Source organism: Pithys albifrons, chromosome 4, assembly GCF_047495875.1.
Source record: "Pithys albifrons albifrons isolate INPA30051 chromosome 4, PitAlb_v1, whole genome shotgun sequence".
In the NCBI taxonomy this organism is placed as follows: domain Eukaryota; kingdom Metazoa; phylum Chordata; class Aves; order Passeriformes; family Thamnophilidae; genus Pithys; species Pithys albifrons.
The window spans coordinates 97,150,894-97,178,175 of NC_092461.1; the positions used below are offsets into that span (position 1 = coordinate 97,150,894).

The following is a 27,282-nucleotide window of genomic DNA, read 5'->3' on the forward strand; positions in this document are numbered from 1 at the left end:
TTGTAATATTATTATTAAATTTTAGGTCTGACTTATAATCTCTCTCATGGTGAGTTCATTTCCCCTGCTGGTTCATATTCTCATTTCCAGGCAGGTTGTCATTTGTCAGAAGTTTGTCATTCTGTAGTCACAAAACCTGATGACTCAAACAATACACAAACTTTCATGTTGTTCCCAAAGTCTTTTGCTAAAACTGAAAACGCAGTTAATTTAATGCATCTGAAATCCCAGACAGGGGCCCAGGACTTCCTTGAATATACCATTGCCCCTGAAATGATAGTAGTAAGCCTAACTAAAGGCCACCTACATAGCCATATAACAAGGAGAGGCAGAAAGAGGCAGATTGTCTATATTCAAACCACTTTGAGCAGATGCAATTTCCACCTGTAAAAGTTAATGGAGCAGAAAGGGCAAAGGTTTCTTTCAGAGACAGCAAAACAACGTGCCAGAGCCGCAAAAGGGGCTGCATAATGGAGAACGAGGGGAAATGCTGGCAACACATAAGCAGATAGGTAAAGGCTACTTCATGTTCTCCTTCTCTTTCCCTTAGCAAAATATTCCACTTTCTCATATACTGATGGGAAGAAAAATAGACAATATTTCACTAATGTTTTTTAGTGTATGATAGCTTAAAAACTGCCAGAGCATAGTCTTATGTTTTCACAATGCATCTTTTAACTGGTTTGGTTTTGTTGCTTGTTTTGTGTTTTGTTTTTTTTTTTCATTTCATGTTCTTAGTTTGGCTGGGTGGGGTTTGGGTTTTGTTTGGTTGGTTGGGTTTTGTGTGGGTGATTTTTTATTTATTTGTTTGTTTGTTTAAGAATGCAAGCATATCTGTGACTTAGGGCATATATTACATTTGCAGTGTTAATGTGTGCTTGTATATATTCTTCATGTATGCCCCTGTCTTTCCCATTACATGTATCTGTAATATAAAAAATAAATGTAAAAAACCCATCCTATTTATCTAATTAATAGGATGACTTACATTTCTTACCAAGAATTTCTGTTTGGGGCAAAATTTGTTTATATCTCCCATATGTCTGCTTTCAGAGAAAACAGATTGTAAAATACTATAGGCAGGATTTTCTGAGCCCTTTCTTACAACCTCTTAAGCTTTTGTCTCTTGAGCTAAACTTTTTCATGTTTAAATTCTGTCAAAATTCAGAGCTCATTTTGTTTTTTGTCTTTTGCTGTATTTTGTGATCTGTTATATATCCACAGTCAGCTTAGCTCATGTTTGCCCAAAGTCACAAAAACCAGCATGATAAACTGCAGATACTTTCTCTAGGAAGAAGTAGGGAATGGTTGTTGAAACTGCACCTGCCTTTGCATGCCTGTCTGAGAGTCCAAAGCTGCTGTTGCTGCCACGTAATTTGAGTTCAAGAAAGAAGGGAGGTAAAAGATACACTTCTACTAGACCAGGTTGCCCCATCCAGCTTGGTCTTGAACAGGTTAAAGGGTTATATACAGAAAAACACTGACATAATTTTACTTTTTTTCAAAGCCTGTAATCAAAAGGGAAAGAGGGTAGATTTTGATTGGACATAAGGAAGAAATTTTTTATGATGACGGTGATGAGAGACTGGAACAGGTTTCCCAGAGTTGTGGATTCCCCATCATAGGAAGTGTTCAAATCTAGGTCAGTTAGGGTTTGGAGCAAACTGAAAGGTAGTGAGAAATGTCCCTATTCCTTGCAGGTAGACTATATGATTTTTAGAAGTACCTTCTTACCCAAATCATTCAGTAATCTAAATTTTTATTTTTTGTCATCTCAATAGACTAAAATACATTGTGAAGAGAAGGGAAGAAGTATGGGAAGCTCTAAAAATTTGGAAACTGAACTGTGTCACAAGTCCACAGATGCCTAAAATGTGGACCCCCATCCCCACAACTCTCTCGGATAAACTTGCGTAGGGTATTTGTGAACTAGATGCAAAATCAATCATCAATATAATGAAAAATGCTTGTTTCATCAGATAAGCTTCCCAGAGAATTTCATTTTTGAATGAAATGACCTGTGACTTCCCTAAAGTTAGTTTATATGTAATTACCTATCTTTTTATCACTCTATAAAGATTTTATTGTGAAAAAAATCCTGTATTTCAGAGTGCTGAAAATATAAATCTTTGATTCTGAGCAAAAAGAAAGTTGCTCTCTTGAGCTGAATGTTTATTTATCCTATATCAATGGCAAAAAAAAAAAAAATGCAAAAATCCTTTTTTTATTTTTCACTCTACATTTACTCTTCTCTGAATGCTGGCTGATAGCAGTCCTATTGCATAGCCATTGCTTTTCTTATGGCTTTAAATAATAGGAGGAATAAATTATTCTGATTTAGCACACACTCATGTTTATTGATGAGATGTACTTTCTTGTCTCTTTAGTTTCAAAATTACTCATAATTTTTTTAGACAGGGATAATCCAATGAAATTTTTGACTGAAACATAAAACCCCATTTTTCATTAACTGATGGCTTACTATGTTTGTTCAGATTCCTACAATAATTACTGCAATCAACCTCAAACAGAAACAAATCAAATGCATTGTATCTAATAAAAAACTTAAAACAAATATTTGTACACTGTACTATTGACTACAACGAATAACAAAGATCATTAGAGACAAAACTAACATCTATTTGAGCTTATTTGCATTTTACTCTCATTGTTTGCCAATGCCCTCTCTACTTGACATTTGTTTTATACTAACATTTTGCACACTTTAAATAAATGTAGCTTGAGACAGTTTTTTCATCATTGCTTTTTGCAGAACATAGAAATGATTTAAGCCAAAAGATTTCCATTTTAGATTTGCCTTTCAAACACTTATAGTCTGAATGCAATCAGATTTGGAACCATCACTTTGGTTTCATTTCTGCTCACATTCAGTGCCAAAATACAGGCTCTATGCTCAATAATAAAAAGAATAGCTTGAGGTATATATGACTCCCATTTTTGGATATCCCTGCCTGCCTAGTCAATGAAATTTATGAAAAAATGGGCCCTTTCTTCCCCTCCACAGTTGTATCTCCTGCTGTCAGCCTTCAAGGCTGACACAGGAAGGCTGCCATTTATACAGTTCTTGGTTTTGATGGCAAAGTCAGCTTAAGCCCCTGCTCTTCCTCTAACTATTTGTCACTGCCACAATAGTTGTGTTAACGCTCCTGTGTACAGGCTGTGTTACACACCATTGCTGAAAGGGTTCATCTTAATTATAACTCAAGAGGTGGGTTATTTTAGTTGCTAAAAGAGTGGTTGTTTTTTGTTTTGTTTTTTCATAGTATGACCTCAATAACAGCTGTACTAGCATAGAGGAGGGTGCAGATGAGGTGTAATAATGGGTTTGGTATAGGAAATTTTAAACTGATCTTAAAGCAATCTGCACCATGAATTACAAGATTAAGCTGTTCAGTCCATTGTCTGGTTACATGAAGCTTTGCAGAGACTATACCGACACAAAGCACAAACTATTTAATACTCCTTAAAATGGACTTTTTAACCTTCATTTTTGGTATTCAGAGTTTTAGATAAGAGCAAAGAATTGTACTGGAAAATATGGTTCTAGTAATGACAGGACTTGGTGTTTTCTTCGTGGATTTTGTTTTAGGTTTTTGCTATTGTTTTTCTTCTTTGATTTTTTTTCTGTAGTTTTAGACGTAAGTTCCATTCATCCTTCAGCTATAAAAGTCCAACTCGACTCAGGGCTTTCTGATAGCATGTCTTAGAGCACCATGGCAGGCTAGGTTAGATTATGTTTGTCAGGTAAGGTAAAAAGTGTTGCATGAATGGAGATAGTAGCGGGCTGGGTTTTTCTGCTCTGGGTCACTGATGCAAAACCCAAAGAAGCTGTCAAAGAAACTCAATTTTAGCCATTTTCAGACTCCAAAAAGTATTGTAAAGATCTACACTGAAAATTATTTTGAAGATGATGCCTTAGGGTTTTTTATTTTTTTTATTTTTATGTTTTATATATTTTAGAAGTAATTGTAGTGAAATGTAGATTTTAGTGTAACGGTATTTTTAGTAGCTTAAGTTTAATGTTTATACATACCAACCCCTACCCTATATCAATCCCTCAAAATTCCATTAGCTTTTAGACTTCTTTTCAAGGTAGAAGTGCTAAAGAGCATCTCGAGGCATGCACCACGAGACACAGACATAGGCAGAGTGACTTCCAAGCCCAAAACACGAGAAAGCCTCTAAGGATCCCTGTGTGCTGCAAAGAAGAAAAGGATGATGAAGGAAGGGTCCCAGACTCCCCCAGACTCAATTCCTGATGGGGTGTGCCAAAGGATGGGACAAGGCAGAACCAGGGATGGGTGAATGAGGATTCAATGGATGTTATTGTAAAAACCATGAAGCCAGGGGTTTGGGACACGTGTGTCAATGTGTATTCCTGTAGGCCCTAGGCCTGGAAATTAAAGGACCTACCCTTTTTATCTTATACACTAAGTTGGCTGGAGTCCTGTTTTCTGCAGTGTCTTAAGACAACAAAGATAACATAGTATTCACAGATTTATTAATTGTGAAAAATAGAATTCTTGAGAGAAGAGTGCTGTGGTATTTTGGGGAATCGTATTTTCTTGGGAACTGCCATTTTGAAACAGACCAGTTTCCTATGAGCAATTCCCTTCTTGTTGCAAGCTACTCATTCAGTGGGTCCCACTTTATATCTGCCTATTAGATAACCAGCAGCATGTTATAGTAATGATTTTTCAAGTAGGGTAAAAATCATTAACCGCTGAATTGTAACAGAAAATGTGACTGTTGTGGGGAAGAAAACCCCAACCAAACAAAAATGCATTAAAACCTACCACTAATGTGATTCCAGAGATGCTAAAAGTCCAAAGTACAGGAAAATTGCCTAATAAACCCCAGAAAATATGATCAGTCATTTTTATGGCTAAAAAGAATGATAGCGAGTGTAGTGAATATTAATTGTTCTTATGAACTTAATCATTCACTTTATAAATTGATTCCAGCCATCTATTTATAGCTTTAGCTTTGAACCTGCAAAAATATGCATTTTGACATTTTCCTGATGATAACTATACTTCTTGAGTATATGTTCACATATTATGTGACTAGACATACTAAGAGCTATAAATTTTCAAAAAAACATGAGAACAGAATAAAGCAATTTGGAGGAACTGAAGAGTATTGTAAGAATCCCAACAAATACAAACTGTATCTGTGGGAATATTTTTTTTAAATAACAGAAAAAATATTGAAGATTATCCTTATGTGTTTTTAGATGTTGCAAATTTTGTTCTTATGTGTCTCATTGACTTTTGTTTAAGACAGCTTCTTTAGTGTTACCTAATGCTGGTAAAGGATTACAATTTCAATCTATTTTCACAACTGTATGATCCATTAATATGCAGGTTAGTTTCTAAGTAAGTCAGTAAATTCAAACCTATATTGTTTGTATATTGCACATACATTAGGTTTGGGTTTTGCTTTTTTTTTATTTTTTAATTTGTTTAACTGTTTCTAGTGGGCAGCAACCATAGATCTCAGAACTATTTTACTAGGCTCCTTTCCCCAACAGTGCAAGTTTTCATCTTCTCTTAGACTGTTGACATAAAACTGTTTTCATAAAACCTGGGAATATGACAATAACCTAAATATTCTTTTTGCCAGTGTAGGTTTGTTGTTTTGTTGTTTTTTTTTTCCCAGCTGCTTCCACTCATCTGCGTTGATTTGTGAACAGTTCTAAGCACTTTTTAATATTCAGTAGTATACAGTGTATTTAGATATGAGAGAGGTGCCATTAGGCCCTTAATGCACTCTCTGTTTCTTTTTTTTATTTCTTTGAAAACCAGTAAAAGTCTGAAATTTGGGTTCAAATCATCCTGAAATATGTAGTCTGCCCTAATAATGGCTAAGTGTAAAGAAGGTGGCACAGCTACATTGTTGATATCTAGAGGGATTTTTTTGCTTATAATATGTATTTATTCATGTTAGAAGAGCTTTTTGAAATATGCTTTCTAGTGCTTTGCTGTCAACACAGTCATGAGTAGCAAGCACTTGGATTTTTGGATCTCAGTAGTTCAAAAAACAGTAGAGGTAATATTCCAATGACTTTTTTTTTGTTTTTGTCACTCAGAAGGAAATAATCTCTCCACTGTTTAGTATAACTACTGTGACAGAATAGAGTCAGTTGATAAGGGCTGTCCCTTTAAGCAATCAGGCCAGGTACTTTTTATTTTTATTCTAAGCCTGGCAAATTGCAGAGCATCAAGTGAAAAATAGTAGTGTAAAAGGTATCCTCTTGTTACTGAGAATACTATAATGGTTAAATTCATCTGTTCCAGTGCTTGGTCTTAGAAACAAAGAGCAGTATTCACTATTTATCTGATGTATGTGTAATCAGTATGATTGTTAAGGAATGCAATGGACAATATGAGTTAAATAATATTAGAAATTTGACCTATACTCTTCCTGCCCCCAAAGTATGATGCTGCAATAACATGGTCTTTACTATAAACCACCTCATTCCATGATGCAGCTAAACAACTATTGTACTATACAGATCATTATTCAGTAAAGGTCCTGTACCTTATTTGGGAAATGCTATGGACATCCATAGTTTTTAAAATTCAGTGAATTTTCTGGCTGTGTACTTAATAGAGAAGCAATATTTCTGTGATTTTCTATTTGCCAGGACCTATCAAACTACCTGAAACAGTGACAATCATCATTTATGTTTTGCCATTGAAAACCCCAAAGATATTTTGTCTCAGTTACAATACCATGGGAATGGCAAAAGTTTTGTTACTGTTCATTTCAAAGGTAAAGATGTTATTATAAATGCCTTAGTTTTTTCTTCAGTCCATCCCTAGTAAATCATACTTATGGAAGTGTCTCCATAATATCTCTGCTACAGAGGAGATTTTAAAATATTCTTGAAGCAAAAGGCAGCTTTAACATTGAGCAAATTTGTGCTATGAGTATTAGATTCTCTGAAAATTTTGTGATAATGGCATTGTCCCAGTTATGCCCATTCAGAGTAAGAGCTGGTGGTTAAAAACTAACTAGCATCTAAGAAACCCTAATTTAGTTCCTCACTAGTACACAGATTTTCTGCATGACTGAACAGGTACTTAAAACAGCCTTGTGAAAGTATTCAAGGTAGCTAAGGGAAGTTTCACAAATGCAAAGTTCATCATGTTTTTGTAATTTAGAAACTACACTTTAACTCTCACTGTTTTATTAGCACATTAGTACCAGTAAAAGTACGTCTTTTAACCTCTTTTTTACTGTAAGGATTCTTACACTTGCACTTTGGTTATCAGCTATTTGAGGGCGTCAAAGGATTCTTGTAGATACTCATCCAATCTGAAAAAATAGTTGGTTTTCCCTCAGTGAATGTACTCTCCTCAAACCCTTTCTACTCAGCCTTTCTTTAGTAGTTCGCAGTTTCTCTGGCTGGAAGTTCTCCAAAGTCAAGAGATGTCCCTTTTGAGCTCTTCATGGAATGCATATTAAGGCTGAAAAAAATCATAAAAATTCACTTCAGTCCAAAAGGTGATTGAAAAACCCACTGATGTCCATTGAGGGCTATCAAACACAGAGATACCACCTTTGTAGGAATGTTTCCCACCCATAAATTGTTGCAAGCCAGGAGTAATTAATTTATATAATGATAACTAAGCATGGAAGTCTTTCATTAGTTGCTTCTGAAGACATCCAGTCTGAATGTTAGGCAGAGCTCCAGCCTGTCAGTGTGCAAGGAGAATCTCCAGTTACTCATTATTTTGGCCAATTACAAGTGCTGAAAATTCTGGACTGACAAACTTCTCCTTTTCCTGGATTGTCACTTCTTTCTTCAGAATCACTCAGCTTTTCCATACATTATATTTACAGATTTAAAAAAGAGGAGGGAAAATTAAAAAACAAAACAAAAAACTGTCTTGGTTTGAGATAAGCAACTGCCAACCCCCCCAAGCACAGAGAGAAAAGCCTCCCTTCTAACACCAGGGAAAGGGAGGAAAAAAGAGAGGGGAAAGAAAAAAAAACACTTCAAACTGCATTTATACTAAATCTACATATATTTTTCACAGAAAGAAAGAGACAATTAGAAGAGAGTACAAATATACACTCACACAAGTCTGCAACAACAAGTTCCCCACCTCAACTTCTTAACGAACACACAAATTCTACTGTCTTAGCTACACATTACTTAAGAAGAAGCTTATTCCCCAGGGAGACAAACTCAAGCAGAAAGGAGAGACCCAGAACAACGCATTTTACTTTCCTGAGGTACCCTGTGAGCCAGTGGTGGGCCTGGTCCTCTCCATCCCCCCTGGGACAGCATCGTGCGTCCTCCCAAGAGGAGGGCTGAGAAGCGACTGCCTTAACCACTCCCACACTGGTTCCTACTTCCCTGGAGATGATGTCATAATGTGGTATGGAATACAAACTTACTGGCTAGAAGAGGTCAGCTGTTAGCTCAGCCCAACTCAAGTCAGCTGACAGCTTCAGCCTAGTCCGAACTTCAGAGCCCAAATCTAGGCCCACCAGAATTCCAAACAGCGGCTGCTCCTCAGCTGTATCTCAGAAAAATCATCCATTAGAGTCACTTTCCCTTATTGGAGCTTCTCCAAGGTTTCTGGTCTTTCTTTCTTGTTTTGATTAAAATGGTAATTTATTGTTCTAGTCTGGGTACATGAATCTCAAGCAAGATGTTCTGGCTCTTATCAAACCCTTGAAACAGAAATTCAAGTGCAGTAGTTTGAATGTTAATTGATTTTTTACTTTTAGTAGATCTCATCATTCATGTTTTTCAATACCATGTCTCACAAATTGCATGCTGGTTAATAACCACACCAAACTAGAGGTTTTATTTTACTTTATTTTTAGAACTTTTTTTTACCAAAATGTGACTATTGCAATCAGAACAGTAGATACATTCAATCTGGCTCTTTAGCAACCTCTGCTTTTCCATGCAAGTTCCATTACCCAGTGCTGATAAGAAAGAGAGGAAATTATAGAGTGAGGATGGATGGATTTTCACTCACTGTTTTGGCATCCTGGTAGCAAAGTTTCAAAGGATGGGAACAGGAATCAGCCTTTTGCATTGAGAAGATGACTGAAGTACTTGATTACATAAAACAGCTTCACATAATGCTCTAAATCTGGAAAAGACTAAAAATCTATTTTACTAGAATTTACAGATTAAAAACAAGGTCAGAAATGTAGTATTTTCTTGATAACTTTCTAGCTCAGAATGTTTCATGGCAATATAAGGAACTATTTTTATACTGTTATTCCTAAGATAAAAGCAGAAACAGAAACATTATGCTGAAAATTTGCAGGGAGAGAAACTAACACAAACTAAATTAATGTCTCAATGTCTTACTTGTTTAGGCCTTAATTCACAACTAAGCACCAGATTCATTCCACTTTTTTCCCCTCTATCTTTCCATTAATGGGGAAATTACTTTATTGCATAGATAAGGTCTATCTAGAACCTCACTTGTAATATATTTAATTATAAGGAGAGATAATCAAAGTAATTTAGAATGGAAACAGATATTGAAACTGGAACACCGCCTGCATATCTGTTCCTGCTCTTTCCTGAAGTTTTTTTTTTTAAAAAAAAGTCTGATATGTATGTGTCATTCTTTTTATTGTTTCATTTTCTGGTAATTGCTTTTGATTCTTTCAGGATCAGTGCAGACATGGATTCTGTAAATCTATCCAAAGAGTTGTTTTCATCCAGTGTTAAAAGAAATAAATAGACAAGTGCCTTTTTTCTGTCTCAAAACGGGAATTCAATGCAATGTATCTAACATGCATAATGGGTCTTTTTTGTGTATTGAATTTTCATCAAATTGAATTTATGTAGAACTGGTTCTTTTTGTGCTCAAAGGTATCTGCATGGCATTAACTTAGAGAAAAAATTGTTATCTCCATCTGCAGTGGCCCTGTTGTGCAAGGTATTTTTACCAGGTTTGTCCAATGGCACTTGCAGTACTTAGCACAAAAGAAAACAAAGAGAAAATGAAACAAAATGTGCATTTTGATTGCCTTACCTTTTATGCTTATAAGCATAGTCTTTAAGCAGTATTTATAAGGATGCATCTTACTTTCATTTCATCAGGTTTTTCGATGAATCATTTTACAAAGAATGCAAGGATAGACCTTTAAAATTGTGTTCATGTTTAGAATCCATCCTTATGTTAAGGTCTTTTTAGGCTTTGGCAGTGTTGATTTCCTTCCTGCTTTACAGCTTGAATTGGAAATGCTGAAATACCATAAAACATGCTTGGATAAATTTGATAGATTCATATCCAGAACAAGAGCTTCACTGCGCTCTTGACTGTAAACATGCCTCTCATATTTCCAGATTACTGCCCTTTTCCTTCTGTACTGAAAGGGAGGAGAATTTCTGTTCTATATCTCCCTAAAGTCCATGCTCTAGGATTCCACTTTTCCCAGTTCCCATTAGGTTGCACTGTCATATTGTTTGACATCAGTCTTTTGTTACACTGCTATTATGTGTCCCATGTATAAAGGGCTATGTACACACAGGGTTCTCATCATTATCTCTTAAAAGGAAAGCTTCCTCAGCATATTACTTACTGTCACAGAATTCTATTTGATGTGCTGTATACACTAAAAAATATTGCAATGACAGAATACTACTTGGAGTGTCAGAGATATGTAAATTTTTAATTGAAATAAAGTTGACAATGTTAAATGTACATTAAAAAATATAATGCAAATGCAATTGTAATTCATGTTTTACAGCATAATTTAAGACAGAAAACAAATATTTTTTGCCTATTCTGAATTCTTTAAAAGGTTGTCTGTTCAGACATTGTAGGAATTATTGTTTCCATGGAACACCTAATTTCTATGAATCAGTATTTTCTGAATATGTTTCACTAAAAAAAACAACCAACCAACCAAACAAACAAAACAACCACACAAAAACAACAACAAAAAACAACCCCCCCAAAAAAAAACCAAAAAAAACCCCAAAAAAACAAAACCAAATGTCCCCTAATAGTGACTGAATAGAAAATCATCTTAAAAATTAGTTTATATGCATATTATATCAGTCAAATGATTCAAGTGCATATGTCAGGCAATCTGAAATATATGTGGACTCAAGTTTAATTTTTATAACAATTTTACCATCTATAATTTTAATAGAAGTAGACAAAACAGACTGAAAAATAAATGTCTGATGCCTTTGAGGATGGAAGCTCTTCTGTTAATGCCTCTATTTGGAAGTGCTATAGGAAATATTAACAGAATCATCAACTTAGGTATGCATATATGCTTCTTCACCAAATGTGAAATATTCTGGTGGCCTGCCATTTTCCTTCCAGGACTGCTTTTCATTTTTTTCCAAATGAAAATTGTGGAAAAATGAAAAATATACTACTATGGGGGTCACATAAAGGGTGGATGTAAATATTGACAACCATCTGAATTATGCATTATTGAAACTGAAAATTCAAGTGAAACAGTGTGATTTTGGGTTTGGATTTTTAATCTGACCTGGACCTCTTCTAGAATCATGAAAAATTATTAGGAAAAATAATCATAATACTCATAATCCAATCCTTCTATGACAAAGTAGACCACTCAGTAGAGGAGGAAAATACTATGGATGTTGTTTACCTTGACTTCAGGAAAGCCCTAGACATAAAATGACTCTAAATTCTCCCAGAGAAACTGTCTACTTATGACTTGGACAAGTGCACTGTTTGCTGAGTGAAAACTGGACTGGATGGCTGAGCCCAAAGAGTGGTAGTGAATGGAGTTGCATCCAGTTGGTGGCTGGTCACTAGTGATGTTCCCCAAGGCTCAGCACTGGGATTAGTCCTGTTTAATATCTTTACAATGAGCTGGATGAGTGGTTCAAGTGCACCCTCAGTCAGATCAGAGGCGACACCAAGTTGGGCAGGAATGTTGATCTGCTGGAGGGCAGGAAGGCTCTTCAGAAGGACCTGGACAGAATGGATCAATGAGATGAGACAAACAGCAAGGAGTTTCTTCATGGAAAGAGTTAAATATTGCAATAGGCTGCCTAGGCCAACTGCTGGGTCCTGCATTTGGGTCAGAACAACCCCATGCAACACTACAGGCTTGTGAAGAGTGGCTGGAAAGGTGCAAGGCAGAAAAGGGTCTGGGGGTTCTGTTTGACAGCTGGCTGAACATGAGCCTGCAGTGTGCCCGGGTGGCCAAGAAGGTCAGTGACATCCTGGCCTGTATCAAAAATAACATGGCAACCGGGACAAGGGAAGTGATTTTGCTTCTGCACTTGGCACTAGTGAGGTCCCATCTTGAATCCTGTGTCCAGTTCTGGACCCCTTACTACAGTAAAGACATTGAGGTACTGGAGTGTGTGCAGAGAAAGGCAGTGGAGCTGGTGAAGGGTCTGTCTAGAGCAAAAGTCTGATGAGAGGGGGCCAAGGGGTCTGCAGTTGTTTAGTCTGGACAAGAGGAGACTCAGATGAGGCTCCCAGGAGACCTTATTGCTATCTGCCGCTACCTGAAAGGAGATTGTAGTGAGGTGGGTGTTGGCCTCTTCTTCCAGATAACAAGTGACAGAATGAGAGGAAATGATCTCACATTGCACCAGGGTAGGTTTACAGCAAATATTAGGAAAAATTTCTTCTCAGGAAGAATTGTTAAATATTGCATTAGGCTGCCCAGGGAAATGAGTCACCATCCCTGGAGTTATTTAAAAGACCCACAGATGTAGTGCTTAGGGCCATGGTATAGTGGCTTGACAGTTTTAGGTTCATGGTTGGACTTGATGATCTCAAACACCTTTTCCAACTTAAATGATTTTATGATTCTATGAAACAGTATTTTAAAAACAGATAGTGTTCCAGTGTAACCAATTCATTGCAAGCATACACTGCAATATATTGCACAACAGGGCCTTCTTCCCCTTTGGTTTTGCTCTTCCACTGCAGCTCATAGTAAAGAAAAACATTGATTCAGCAGCACTGTGTATCTTTCATGACTCGCCTTTATTTTTCCAAATATATTTTTTCTTGAGTTTTGGGTTTTTTTCCTTTGATTGTTTTTATGTGTACATATTTTGCATAAAGGTGTTTGCAAATGAACAAACACACCACAAGCTTGGACTAAGTAATATTCCTGTTTCCTCATTTCTATATCCCCAAGTTTGTTTAACTCCTGTTCATGATGCAAAATGATATCCTGATCTTCACTTCCCCTCTGCTCTTTCCAGTAATGAAATTAATACTGTAACAAATGAAAGCAGCATGACATATGCAATGACAAAGTATTGGTTTGTTTTGTTTTATTTCTCTTGCCTTCCAGGATCTGAGAATATGAAATGCCTAGGTTTTCAGACTTATACTCTAATGACTGCTCAGTATCTGATATAACATAGGGCAGAGAGGGTGCTGAATAAAGAGGAGGTGAAATACCTTTAGGTATAGAAAAAAGACTCAGACTTTAATACTAGAAGAGAAGCAACAAGAAAGGATGGAGGGGCCATGATGCTACCACAGAAAAAGAAATGGAAAAAAGGAGCTTGTGGTGACTGAGCAGAATGCAATTCGTGGATATAAGAACAGTCAGGTTTTATTGTTAGATTACATTCACTTTACCTCTCATACATTCTAAAACCCTCAGCAAATACAGTATCTGCAAGGTTTTGACAATCTCAGTGCTATGGATACTTCACAAATACCTTTCTAGGATCCGATAATTATTTGTTTGTGTGTCTATTTGAGGCTCAGTATGAATAGAACCTCCTGTGGCAGTGCAGCTCCTTTGAACTCCACCACAGGGTTGCCATGGCATCCTAATTCCAAAGAGAAAAAAATTTGTTCAATGAAGCTCTGATATGCTCCCTTTAAATTATAAAGCTAAATTTGAATAATACCCCTGAGTTGGTTGTGAAAGTGTTTTTCTTTACTGATAGATTACACAAGTGTTTATTAAATGTAGAACAGATCAACATTTACCTAGAGCTGAATTTACCAAAGAGCTAAATTAGAAAACCATTAAGTGCTTTTTGGGAAATCAATAGGAAAAAAATTTAGATTTCTGAATAGCTGAATTTCAAACTTGAACTACATATAGAACATATGTGTTTTCCCTTACTTCTGATTTTAATTTCTCTTGATTGTTTTTTCTTTTGCCTTTGGCTACCAGACTCCAGAGATTTACAGTGCCCATCATGTCTTTGTGAAGGCAGTTGTATGCTGTAACCCAATTACTTTTCAATTTTTACCTATTTATATTTTGTAGCAAGCCACATGTACTGAAATTTCCTATATAGTACTTTCCTCTACAAAATATTTCCTGCCAACCCACAAGATGTGGTTTAAGCTGCTTCTCTTGCCTTCTCAGAATTCTGTCATATCGGTTGGGAAAGTAAGCAATGAAATCATAGTCAGAATTACCTTTACTGATTTTGCAGAGACATAAAAATACCTCCTTACTTAATCTCTTTACCTGGACTTCAGCAAAGTGTTCAGCACTGTTCCCCACAACCTCCCCATCACAAACTGGATAGATACACATTGCATGGATGGTATGTGAGGAACGTAGGAAATTGGCCAACCCTTCACACCCAACAGATGGTAATCAAATGTCTTTTACCCAAGTTAGCAACCTCTCACAAGGGTGGTCCCCCAGGGATTGATACAGGGCCCCCATGCTGTTTTACATATTCCCAAGTTACATGGATGATGTGACTGAAAGCACCCTTGGTAAGTTTGCTGATGATACAGAACTGGGTGGTGAGATGAACACATCAAAAGGGCAAGCCATCCCACAGAGGGGTGACCTCACCAGGCTGTAAGAACAAGATAGCAAGAACAGTGTGGAGTTTATAATAGACAAATGCAGATTCCTGCACCTGGAATGAAACAACCAAAATGCCCCAAATGAGCTAGGGTGAGTGTGGTTGGGGAGCAGCCTTGCTGAAAGGGACCTTGGGGTCCTGATGGGTAACAAGATGAACATGAGTCAGCAGTGTGCCACAGCAGCAACAAAAGAAGGTCTGTTCCTGTGCTGCATCTACCCAGGAATTGCATTCCTTTTAAAATTACTCCATGTGGTCTATTTTGCTGTTGTTTAATTTGTGTTTTGGGTGGGATTTTTTCAACATTTTCATTGCATATCCATAAAAGAAATATTTTTACAAAAATTTAAATAACATTCTTCATCTATACTACAATATTGTTATTTATAGAAGGAATAGGGAACAGAGGGAACTTATCCGGTAAGTCAGATTTAGTTGTCTAGAATTTAAGATCAAAGTATTATTTTAAAATAACATGCTTGATTTGATACTTTTCTCAGCGCTTACTTAAGAAAACTAGAGGAAAATCGTTATAATAATATGCAACTGCCAAACCCAAAAGTAATCTGAAACGTTTTTGAGCAATATTTAGTTATTCTCTAAGTAATATCTAACTTGAATTCCTACCAATACACATGTAGATGGAAAGGACAAAAAGCTTTGTTCAGGCCTTTACAGCATAGGCAATCCACCAAGCATTTGCCCAGACATAGAAAAGATAGAGATATACTTCAATACACTCTATGGAAGTGGCCCCCAGGGATTCCTACTGAATGTTACAGAGACACTTACAAGTGCAAGGATCTGTCAGAATTGCTTCCAGATCTGGAGTTTACCTTGTAGGTTTTACAGATAGTGACTTGGTAAAATATATCTTAGTTATTATATTGTGATCAAGGAAATGGTAAAATTGTGTGCTATAAAGACATGATGAAACATTTGCATTTAAGTTAATGTTGAATATCACAAGCATTAAGTGCTAGAAAACCTCATCAGTTATAACAATCCATTACTTTTGTGCCTTAGTGCAGTACAGTATGTATTATGACCAATTATGAGCAAATATCCGCTGGTCAGAGGGACTTTTACTTCATAGGATTTTGCGTGTTGTAAGCAGTATGAAGTTAAAATCTTACTGGAGTTTCTCATAAGGCAACAAAAAAAACCCAACCGAAATTGAAATGTTTCACTTTTTCTTTTCAAGGATTGCAGGCGCTTCCAAAATGCAACATGATTTGAAGGTTAACTGTCACTCCCACCCCTCCAGTTCCTTACATTTACAATGAGTAAGTACAGACTATCCATCAGCATGAGACTGTATGAGGTAAGGAGGTATAATGACACGATGCAAATTTTTCCATTAATAATCTCAGCACAGTGACTCTAATGGATGATTTTTCTGAGATACAGCTGAGGAGCAGCCGCTGTTTGGAATTCTGGTGGGCCTAGATTTGGGCTCTGAAGTGTGCACTAGGCTGAAGCTGTCAGCTGACTTGAGCTGGGCTGAGCTAACAGCTGACCTCTTCTAGCCAGTAAGTTTGTATTCCATACCACATTATGACATCATCTCCAGAGAAGTAGGAACCAGTGTGGGAGTGGTTAAGGCAGTCGCTTCTCAGCCCTCCTCTTGGGAGGACGCACGATGCTGTCCCAGGGGGGATAGAGAGGACCAGGCCCACCACTGGCTCACAGGGTATCTCAGGAAAGTACAATGTGTTGTTCTGGGTCTCTCCTTTCTGCTTGGGTTTGTCTCCCTGGGGAATAAGCTTCTTTTTAAGTAATGTGTAGTTAGGACAGTAGAATTTGTGTGTTCGTTCAGAAGTTGAGGTGGGGAACTTGTTGTTGCAGACTTGTGTGAGTGTATATTTGTACTCTCTTCTAATTGTCTCTTTCTTTCTGTGAAAAATATATGTAGATTTAGTATAAATGCAGTTTGAAGTGTTTTTTTTTTTCTTTCCCCTCTCTTTTCCTCCCTTTCCCTGGTGTTAGGAGGGAGGCTTTTCTCTCTGTGCTTGTTGGGGTTGGCAGTTGCTTATCTCAAACCAAGACAGAACTGCAGAGATTTTGCAGTGGAACTAAACAAATGCTTTCCCCCGCTATGATTCCAAGGGAACTGTACAAACTTTGTCACGGGGAAGCTGTGCTATTTTTGCTAAGCACAGCACTCTGAAAATTTCTAAGATATGAGGTATCTCACACATATATAAACTGTGAATTGCATTCAAAAATACCTCTTTTTCTGTGAAATTCAACATTTTGAGCATTATCTTTTTGACTACCGCTATATTCTTTTGTTGAACTGTGATTTTAAAAGCCTTCCTGTGAATGAGCATCTAAACAGTGGCACATGCAGATGAGGAAATGACAGTATTGCAGGTTGAAATCTACCGTGTGAAAGAGTGTAAGAGCCATCCTGTTATGTACAGTGACCCATAGTCACCCTAGTGGAGACTTGGGAAGTCACCATTGTTCTAACTTTCCATCAGCTATTCACACTGTGTTTTTAGCAGCTCTCTCCTGCCTCTCCCTGACCAATGCAAGCAGAGCAGTCTAGCTGCTATCGTACCTCTATCTCTCCCCCTTACAATGAACCTTGAGCAGGGTCTAGGAAGTCTTCCCTCTTCATATGATGTCTTGTACAGCTAAACGCTGTTTGTAAGTTAGAAAAAAAGGAGTGGACATAAATAGCTGTGGACTGACAGTTTTGTAGGACCCAGCAGTTCATTTTAGTGATTGCTAATTAGGTCTGAGATTTGCAAGGGAAGATTTTAGAAGAGAAATAACCTGTATGATAGGGACAATGTCAAGGACCTTTGAAGTAAGTATTCAGAATTGGAAGGGGATCCAAGAATACTTTGCTCTAAGGAATATCTAGGAAGCAGAGCAGGTTGGTATTCTGGGGAGGGATGGGAATCCAGACCACTGAACATGAATTTCCCCACAGATTAGTTCCAGGCCTATGAAGGGATCTGCAATTTTTGTGAAATTGCAGGTAAATACCATTTCCCAGGGGAAAACAGAAAGACCAACAGGCAGAGGGGTTGCCATAAGGAATGCCTGTTATTATGAAATTTCCTGTGTTCTTTTATCTTGAAAATTGTTTCGTATTTTATTTTAGGATTTACAGTATATTTATTGATAATATAAAGTGAGGGAGAGCGCATTATAAAAAAAAAGATATTGAGGAGAAAAAGAGAGGTGAGCGAATACGTGGAAGAAAGAGTAGCAGTCTTCAGAATGTGTAAGTCCTTAAATGACAGAGAAAAAGCAAGCAGGCTGTAACAGCTCTTGAGACAGCTGACAAGCTGTTAAGGTGCACTGCTTTCCAGGACCTCATTTAACTGCAGCACATCCTCTATGATACATCATGTGAATATGGAAACAGATGGCTCGATAAGATATACGCAAAGCTTCAGACTGAGTTATGGTCTTCCTATAGGCTTGAGAGTGCTCAACAGTATGATAGCCATAGATAATCCCCTGGAGTGAATGGAAATAATGATACAAGAATGTATGTCTGTTCCCAATTTCATGATTTTCTAGAAAACTAGGCTAAGTCATGAGTAAAGTGGTAGCCACAGAAAAGTACTTACTAAAACTTTGCATAAACATTGTCAAAAGAATAACAAAGGATCCCATATACTTTAGTATCTCATGGTGATGAGACAGCCTGGCATACCTAAACAATGATGCTGAGCAGGAAGTGTTGCATACACAAACCACCTCCATATTCTGAACACTATAACTTTAAACCATGCTACTTTAATCTTGCTGGAATTCACTCCATATTACAGTATCTAAATGCCATTTAAACTTCTTTTCAAGGCTTTGTTTATTTTAACTGAAGCAATCACCTCTTAATTTTATTTTACTCCACCACTTTCTTTCCATTTTACAGAGTTTAGCATTATGTATTTCTACTGAAGTGATCTCTTTCAAAATAAACTCCTCTCCTAGCTCTTTGTCCTCTCATGCTCTAACTTCTCCTTTTTGGAATTGTTAGTTTATTCCTGCAGCCTTTGTGAGACAGATTATCTGATAATGCAGAAGGCCTCTTAATTACAGCACAGGAAAAATAATAAAGAAATTTGTAAAATGCTATGCATACCAGTGACTTACAGACCTCTAAACCTTACGAAAGAGTCCACCATGTGTTAATGGAGAGAAGGAAACCAAATACTTTAGTGTCTTTAAACAACCTCCCTTATATTTTAATTCAAACTTATTTGTGTGAGTTTTTCCTAGTTTTTCAAAGAACCAAACTCAATAAAGAAATAAAAAAACATTTAAGAGTCTTGCAGAATACTCAAAGGCCATCACAGATGCACATATGATGCCCTTCAGTTCTTTCTGTTTGGAATAAACCCTTTGATCATTGCTTATGGAGTGTTGTCCCTCATTCCCTCAATAGGAGAGTACTCAAGAATTTTTTTTTTTACCTCAGTTTTCCTAGTCATTAATTGTATTATGGGGATTAAGTAGTGTGCAATACTTTACCTGATTTACATAATTTATTGCTTTATCAAGTATATTATGTGTAAATGTATGAAGAGTTAAATGCCCTTCCACCTTTAATGTAAGTTTTGTTTGCTTACTGCATATTTTGAGTAATTCAACTCTAGATTATTTCCTAAAAGTCACCAACTTGAACGTTGTTCCACATAATCATAAAAACTTTTGATTCTTATTATTTCCCATTGTGAAAGGTTTCTTAAATTGCATTTTTTTCTGTGTTACTTCTAGCTTAATAAATGCTTCTGAAGGGCTCTAGGTGCTATACAAACACATTGTGCTGGTTTAAAGGTGAACCAGCAGGGGAAATGAACTCACCACGAGAGAGATTATAAGCCAGACCTAAAATTTAATAATAATATTACAATAACAACACTGACACACAAGGGAAATTGCTTTCAACTCACAAAACCCCAGCAGTATAACCCAGTGTCCTGGGGCACAAACCCAAGGGGGTTTGTTTGCCCTTGTGCTGAGACCCCTGTGGTTCCCCCAAGTCCAGAGCAAAAGGAAATGAAAGACCTGTTGGTGCAGGCGAGGGCTGTGGTCTGGGCAAGAGCGGGGATCTCCTCCTGTCAAGGTCCTGCTGCTGCTCTGGATCTGATGAGAGGTTCCTGAGGTCTTCTTACCCACCACTTATGTACCCTCAGGGAGCACTCAGTCCCTCCCCCCTGGGCGGGGACTCACACAATGGGTGATTAACTCTGGGAGCCAGGGGGTGTTGAACTGTTGATGGCCCATTAGCAGCTCCGCCCCCTCAGGCTGGGTGTGAAGGTGATAATGACTCCCTTGGCAGCTGCTGCTAATGGTCCATTGTCCTTGGGGAATAAATAGAGGGGGTAGAATACACAGCTTTGGTCACCCCCACACAGTGTCAACTGGTCCCTCCTGCTGAACTAGGACACACATGCAACATTTCTGTTGAATTAGTTACTGTCCCTAGGGACTCTTCAAAAAGGACAAATAAAATCTCCATGTTATATGTTAAATCAATATCTACAAACTATCTCTCTCTAATAAAAATATTAGTTGTTGCAAGGCATACCTTCTGCATAAATAACCCCTAAAAATTAACACTTAACATGACATTTTTTCAGACATTGATTACTTGAAACTTTTCATTGTTATCTGTTGTCGATAATGTAACCACTCATTTGTGATAATACTACAAATTTTAATATCTATGACATAAAAACTGGCATAAATATAAGCATCATCATATCTACTATGTAATGTACTTCTTGCCATAAAGAGTAACAACAGTGAGAACAATGCTCTGATTTGTCAAGGTACCTGTCACTTTACATAAACATGAAATGCTACAAAATCTGCAAGAAAAAAAATTGTTAACCCCAAATGTAAAAATAATTTTTCCTTAATTTTTTCACTAAATCAAGCAAACAGAATTGAAGAAAAAACACATGTATATCATATTAAGATATGAATTATTAAAAAATATTATTTTTCATGTGTGCAAATAAATATAACCTCCATTTCATTTGCATGTTACAAAGCTTAGCATTCTGTCACAAATACTTGAAAAATTTGTGTCATCAGCAATATCAGAGATCAGAAGTGACACGCCTCTTAATTATGCCCAAGTTTTCCTATAAAATGCTTCCAGTGCCATCTTTTTCTCCAAATATATGATCTTTTGAGTGATTTTGAAAACAGTGCACCACCAAAAAACCCACAGCAAATTCACATTTCTAAAAGATTTAATTGACCAGCAATTTCTTATCTGAAAAGAATCCTTGAAAAGTTCAGGATTCTCAGCCTAGTATGAAAAAACAACTCCTTTATTGTGTTGTTACTTACGTCAATGTATTCATTTTCTTGTGTTCTCAATACACAAATCAGTTTACAAGAAATCATAAGAAAAGGGCACAACTAGTCTTCATTGTTCTTCAAAGGCAATGAGTGAAGAGAGAACAGCTTTGCCTTTATTTTTTTCATGGAGGTTGTTCAGAGGTTGTTATGCCTAGAAATTACTCAAAAAAAACCCCAACCCCCACTCCCCCCAAACAAACAAACAAACAAATAAAAAACAAAACAACCCCCCCCCCCAACAACAACAAAAACAACAAAAAAACCCACACCAAAGATCTGGAAAGTGACTGCATATCATCACCATAAGCCAATCTCAAATTGTCCTAAATTTCAGACTTTGGTTGGACTTAACTTGCTCCTCCTCTGAGCCAGCATGAAGCCTTTGCACAGTTCATGTTGTACTTGGAAAGCAAAACAGGATTTCAGTGAATCATACAGTGCTAATGGTATCACTGTACAGTCTCCAACTTCACTTACAGTTTGTTCTAAGAGATTGTACTAGACACAGATCCTGATAGCTACTGTCTGTGGATTTGCTGTAAATCACACCAGCTTGTAAGCCTATCTACAAAAGAAAAGAGGAAATTAGCTGCCAATACTTTTCACCAGAAAAAATTTCCTTTTTAAAACAATTACTAAAAGTCCTGCTAGTTTTTGTGATGCAGTTGTCAAACAAGCAGAAATAAACCTATTATGTTCCTCTTGTGCACTATCCATCCTTAATATTTTTGAAAAGGATGTGAATTAATCTGTTCTCATTGATAGCATTGAATGTTTCATTGTACATTTTGATTTGTTAGTGACTGTCTGGAATCTGTTGTCTTAAGCTTTAATTGTAACAGCTCAAATGTAAGGTTTCTTCTGAGCTGTGTAAGAGCTTGGCTTACAGATAGGGCTTCTACCTGCAACTTTTAAAATACTAACAGTTCTAATCATTTAAGAGAAAGGAAGGCTTCTGACGTCTGGCCTTTGCCACTTTCATCAAATACTTGGGTCCAGGATATACCATGTTGCCAAACATACTTTCTCTCTTTGAAGTTCTTCTTTCTCTCTTAGTGAAATAATTACAGCAAAAAAAAATAACCTGAGTTGAATTTAACCACAAAGCCAACATTATTATTAAGAAAACAAGACAAAATATAACAAAACAACCATAATACCAAGTTTAGAAAGTATTTATTAAGGTGTATATTGAAGAAAAATATTCAGGTAGAAAATCAGTAATTTTTTTCCATAATTTCAAATTCCAGAATAAAAGGATCATTACATTAGGAATTACAAACACCTAACTATCCTGTTTGCACATATATATGCACATCCACACAAAAGGTAAGCTGAAATACCAAACATGGATAAATTAATTTTTCCTTTGTTAAACTGGAATTATTAAGTCATTTAACTAAAAGACTGTGCTAATTTGAAGGTGTGAGGAGTCAGCTAAGGCAGTAGACTTAATACTTGTCAATACAATTGCTCTTCTGACAGCACAATTTTTATCAGTTTAATATTTTTCCTGTATTAAGGTCAAGGCACTTTACTTGATTGGCATGTGCATAAAAGATTTCCAGGAACCATAATTCAGATTTTGTTTCTGCTATTTCTATTGAATATCATACCTTCAAGGTCTTTTTCCCCTGAGTATAATTAGTGTGATGTTTCCTAATTCTCAGATCCCTCTTCTCTCTATGTGTCTGATAGATGACAAACCTTTGAATTCTTTTATAATTTCAAACTCTGACTTTTTATTTCCCCCTCCACATACATAAATACTGGGAAAATTTTATTAACTAAAGACATCTATGAAAAATTACTTACAAGGACTTACATTTTCATAGTAAATGGAGTTCCATGATAAAAACCTATCCACCAAATCTAGTAAATCCTAGGCTTTGTGTAGGGAAGATTCACTAGTACCAATGACTGATTTTCTCCTCAACTTAGTCCCTCATTTCAAACAAGAGGAAAGGAACAATAGCAGTTGCCTTGGGTAGTGAATGGAGTAAACATAAAATTCAGATTAGAGAAGCAAAGTTAGTGATTCAGACCTAGCTCACAGCATTAGTGTCTCAAAAAGGTGTGTGCCTCGGTAAGTTCTTCATATGTCCAAAATACTATAATTACAAACATTCCCTGAAGTGCATTTATTTTCCTTAGACAAATTCCTTTTAGCAGCAACTGAGGATGCTTGCAGGTCCTCAGATGTAGTTCCATCTGCATTGGGAATGCCTTTCTGGAAGCTACATACTTATGACTTCAAGATGAAAATCATTGATGCAAATGCATTTTGCTTCCTCCCCCCTCCCCCTTTGTACCCATAATTAATACACATTTCTGTATTTCTTTAGAAGCACCTGAGTATGTGAATCAGTGAAATGAATGGACAGCTAATATAAGCTTTATTCATATCTTACTCCCCTTTTTCAGACATATTTCTCCATCAGTTTTCTTCAGAACTGTAACTAATATGAAGTAATTTAATTACAAAAACACATTCCACAACAACAATAACAACCCACATACAAACAAAAGCAAAACATGACATTTAGATTCTTAAGAACAGGATACCAGTCCCTGTAAGATGCAGGAAGATTGTATTGTCAAGTACCAAGAGAAGTCAGAGACATAACATTTATGGTCTGTGACAGTTGAGGGGCACCCAGGTCCCGGAACCTGACCCGTTACCTAGAGAGGATGTGCTCCCTCTTTGTCCCCTGCCACATGGCCCCTGAATTACCCCAGAGGAGCCACACAGAGACCACAGGAGAGGAACAGAGACCTTTATTAACATGGGTAAAGGTATTTAAAGGTTTTGGTGAGATTCTAGCTACAACCAATAAGAAACCAGGGATAACAACTAATAGGAAAGGGGGAAATAGGGGCCAATAAGGAAACTTATACAAAACTTTTCAAGGAAAAACTCAGGCAGTCCTGGGTGGTGAGATAAGGGTCTTCTCAGGGAATTTTGGGAAGAAGACAGTGACTCAGGGTAAAAAAAAGAACAAGGAATCCATTTTGTAACATATATTTACACAACAGAAAAAGCTTCTGTTTTTAAGGCATTAGGGCTTGCTTCTTCATCATATTCATGAGCCCATTTCTTACAAGACTTTTTCCATTTCTGATACTGCAGGTCCTCTGCCACTACAGTCTGTATGTCAAGAGGTCAAACGAGGAGATTCTCCCTCTCTACTTGGCTCATGTGAGACCCCACCTGGCATACTACATCCAGTTTTGGTGTCCTCAGCACAAGAAAGGCATGGACCTCTTGCAGCTAGTCCACAGGAGGACCAGGAAGAGAATGAGAAGGATGCAGCACCTGTCCTACAAAGACAGGCTGAGAGAGTTGGGATTATTCATCATGAAGAAGAGAAGACTGAGGAAACCTTATAGCAGCCTTCCAGTTTTCAAAGGGGTCTTATACAAAAGAGAGAGAGGGACTTTTTACATGAGAGATGTCTTATCACTATAAGACAAAGGGGAAGGATTTTAAATAAAAGAGATTTAGAGTGGATGTTAGGAATAAATGCTTTACTCAGAGGGTGGTGAGGCCCTGACACAGAGAAGCTGTGGATGCCCCATCCCTGGAAGTGTTCAAGACCAGGCTGGATGGGGCCCTGGCTTGATCTAGCAGGTGGCATCCCTGCCCATGTCAGAAGAGTTGAAACTAGTTGATCTTAATGTCCCTTCCAACACAAGACTTTTTTTGATTTTATGGTTCTGTGATAATACTGGAGAAGGGGTCCCATATTGTTCATTAGCTATATGTTGGTGCTTTGAAATTATAAACAAAATATTGACAGTTTGACACTGATAATATGTTGCATTTAACTGCATGGTGTTAAGCTATGATTTGAGACGTAAACCTTAAACCAGCTCAAGGAGTTAAAGGTTTCTAATTTAGTCTGACTGAAATCTGTTAATACTCAAAATCTTTTCATGTGGACAAAGATCGAAAGCATATATAAATTCAATAATTTATTGATAACATCATAGAAATCATAACATTTTAATTTAAGACTTGTTATTAGTCCAGATCTAATTGTTTTTGAAAGACAAAGAATGCTTGGATGCAGTAAAAATATTTAATAATAATAATTCATTGAGAACTTTTATGCGTATAATTCCTAATTTGTACCCATTTTCCTCATTTAATGCTCACCTTTCCATGATCCTTCTGTGTTACAAAATCGGTGACTTAATTCTGCTATTGGTGGTGGTCTGTTACAAGTCATCTGTATCTGAGGTTCTCATAGGGAAGAATCTAGAGCTGATACTGTTTTTCTATCTCTTTCTTCCTCCTTCTTTCTTACATGCTTTTGATTCATGCAAATCTGTTCTAAATGCTTTCTAACATGCTTATTAACCTCTTCTTTTTTCATTAGTCTGCATCCTCACATTACATCTCAATATATATATATATATATATATCTATATATATATGTGTTGCCTTTTGGGGATATTAGATGCTGTTAGATACCCAAGGTCTCTTTGTTCCTCCTAAACCCAAGCCAGGTTTGTCTAGCTTCAGTCTGCATTTCTTTAATTAGCACGTGGAAAGTCGCTTATAGCCAAGAAGTCTCATGTCCAGCTGGTCTCATTGCCCTATCCCTTCTCATCCCATGCCTGCATTCCAATGTGATGCATCTAGTATCTCCTGATATGAGGACACCTCTTTGTATGGGCTCTCTGCTCTCACACCAGGTTTATATTTCTCTATACTACAACATTATGTTTGAGTAATAAATACCTCATTCTAGAATAACTACCTCTTATTGTCATCTACATAAAACTATGTTCACACCATGTAAACATCAAGAGGAGTGAATAAATTAGCCATAGCAACCTCTGATCAATTACAGAGTGTTGTTACAGCTAAAACAAGCCAAACAAAGGTGCAGGCAGATAAAAATTTCAGACAGAGCAAGCCTGACAAGTGAATTGCAAAGTCAGTAGAAAGCTTGTGGCCTGTTATTACCAATGGCAATACTCTGTATTACCCAGCTTCAGGGTGACAAAACTCAAGTTGAAGATACTTTACAAAGTATGTAATGCAATTCTAATTAGTGTGCTGTGTTGTCACCTAGTAGAGCGTACCGTAAAGTATATTGTGATTGTTTTTTGTGTATTGATGCAATGCCTATATAATTAGGCTTTAAATAAAAAATATACATCATATATATAAACTATCTTTTCTTACTTTGAAGCTATTTGTGATATTTTTAGTCTAATTAATTCCATACAGAAGATATAGTAATATATGTTTTGTTGTTTTCTTTATTTGTGACATCAGTAGTTGTAGTAGTGTGTTTTCCATCCTGGTATATTCTATGGAAATATATTAAAGTAGCATGTTTGTTGAAATTTATGCTACATTTATCTAATGTTTTACCATATACTAACTACTTATTTGGGATATTTGTTCTTCTTGGACTGTCTTTTGGTAAGACTGTTTCAAGTATTCTGAATTGTTGTTTCTGTAGGTAAATACTGGTGTACTAGTATCTCAGAGGAGAAAGATGGTTCTGCTCTGCAAGAGGAGGTAAACAAGGAGTTAAGGCTGACAACAGAGCAGGGAGGGCAGTGGCCTTGCTGAGACAGCACAGTGGCACCTAGCAGATCCAGTGAGAGTAACTGTGGTGATTGTATGACCCAAAAACTGCTCAGCTGATGCAGAGTGCTGTGGTGGGAAAAGGCCACAGAGAGACCCTGGCCTTTGCCCTCAGGGTCTGGGCATCCTCTTCTTGCAGGAAGTCAGTGATAGGGTTGTACATCCACAGCCAGGACAGGGTTAGGGTGACCTGAAAGATCGGTCATGCAGGATGGGGAAGGAAAAATCTCAGGTTGCCTGGGTGCCCTAGTTACCTGAAGAGGGACCGTCTCATAGGTGATGGGCCCTCCATGGCTCTCCCATCTATGGCAATGACCGTGGCTGGAGTGTGGGCTGGGGTGGGGTGTATGTCCTGGCTCTCCAGGCAAACTGAAAGGTCATTAAACTAGGAAACGCCTCACAACTAGTGCAGCAATGGTTTGTACACCACTCTCACCTGGGGTGATAAAGGAAAGGTGTGCTGGGAAGCAAGGCTTTAGTGCCCACCCCTCCAGTTGTGCCCCTTTCCAGTGGT

General features: G+C 37.1%; 1 long non-coding RNA gene across 1 annotated transcript; it reads left to right on the top strand.

The window, feature by feature from the left end:
- Nucleotides 1-444: 444 nt before the first annotated feature.
- LOC139670996 (uncharacterized) lies at nt 445-26,605 on the top strand. The gene is made up of 3 exons (XR_011697624.1): nt 445-512; nt 16,023-16,104; nt 24,291-26,605. It is a non-coding gene; the product is annotated as an uncharacterized lncRNA (long non-coding RNA).
- The last annotated feature ends 677 nt before the right edge of the window (nt 26,606-27,282 follow it).